The following is a 1,298-nucleotide window of genomic DNA, read 5'->3' on the forward strand; positions in this document are numbered from 1 at the left end:
CTGAGTTCGAGGCCAGCCTGGTCTACAAAGTGAGTTCCAGGACAGCCAGGGCTACACAGAGAAACCCTGTCTCGAAAAACCAAAAAAAAAAAATAGAATCACCTTGTCCTCCTTTAAAGTGTCAAGCTGAGAAAACTCGAGGCTCATGGGAAAACTTGCTGTTTGTTCCAGAAACACTACAACACAGAGCCCCCTAGGCTCCCTGCCCTCATAAGAGAGCCAGCCCACTCCCTCTCCTAGATTTTGATAATTTTCACTTACCCGATATTTCCAAACCCCTATTTACCCCTTCCTACTCCCCCAGTTTCTCTTTTGTATTATCCTTTCATTTGTTTGTTGAGATGGGGACTCGCTTTCTCTCTAACCCGGGTTACTTCTGCACTCATCACCCTCTGTCCTCAGCCTCCTGAGTGTTGGCATCAAGGCACTGGATAGAAAAACATTTTGTTTCTGGTAGAACACCGAAGTGTCAGTGAAGCAAAGTTAATTCCTGTGGGTTCTGAGGAGGAAAGAGAAGCCACAGACGTGGTCACCAGACACAGTCTGGCAGGGCAGGTGACACATAAACCTTCAGGGGACAATGTTGCATCTTTCTAAATAGGCACAGAAGTGTTAGAATTTGAGTGTTTGTCTAGGCAATATATACATGCACGGGCCTGGGAGGGGCGCTATTGTGTGTGAGTGTGCACTCGCAGAAGGACAGAGAAAATGTTGAATCCATGGGAAGGGAGAGCCCATCACTTGCTGAGAATCAAGAATCACCCACAAGTGACTTTTGCTTAAATCCTTTCTCCTTTCCCAGCTAAAAACCTGCAATTTTCTAGGAATCTTATCAGAAACTCCCTTTATATGAGTGAACAACACATCCTAACTCCTCGGGGCAGCCTCGGTGGCTCCTGGTTTTATCTTATCAGATTGAAACTCCATTCACAGAACCTCCAGAGCCACCCTATAATCAAAACAAAAATCTTATCAACCCTTGGAGATGTACCTGGAGAGACACTAAAATGTAGAAACGACCGAGACATCTAAGTGTGATCCTCCCTGGAGAGATTTATTTATTTTATCTATAGATGAGTGTGCTGCCTGAATGCCTCTATGTGCACCAGAAGGGGTCAAATCCCTGGAACAGTGGGTTGCGAGCCACCATGTCAGTTCAGGGAACTGAATTTGGGTCTTCTTTTTTGTTGTTGTTGTTGTTTTTGAGACAGGGTTTCTCTGTGTAGCCCTGGCTGTCCTGGAACTCACTTTGTAGACCAGGCTGGCCTCAAACTCAGAAATCTGCCTGCCTCTGCCTC

Source organism: Mus caroli, chromosome 1 (assembly GCF_900094665.2).
Source record: "Mus caroli chromosome 1, CAROLI_EIJ_v1.1, whole genome shotgun sequence".
Lineage (NCBI taxonomy): Eukaryota > Metazoa > Chordata > Mammalia > Rodentia > Muridae > Mus > Mus caroli.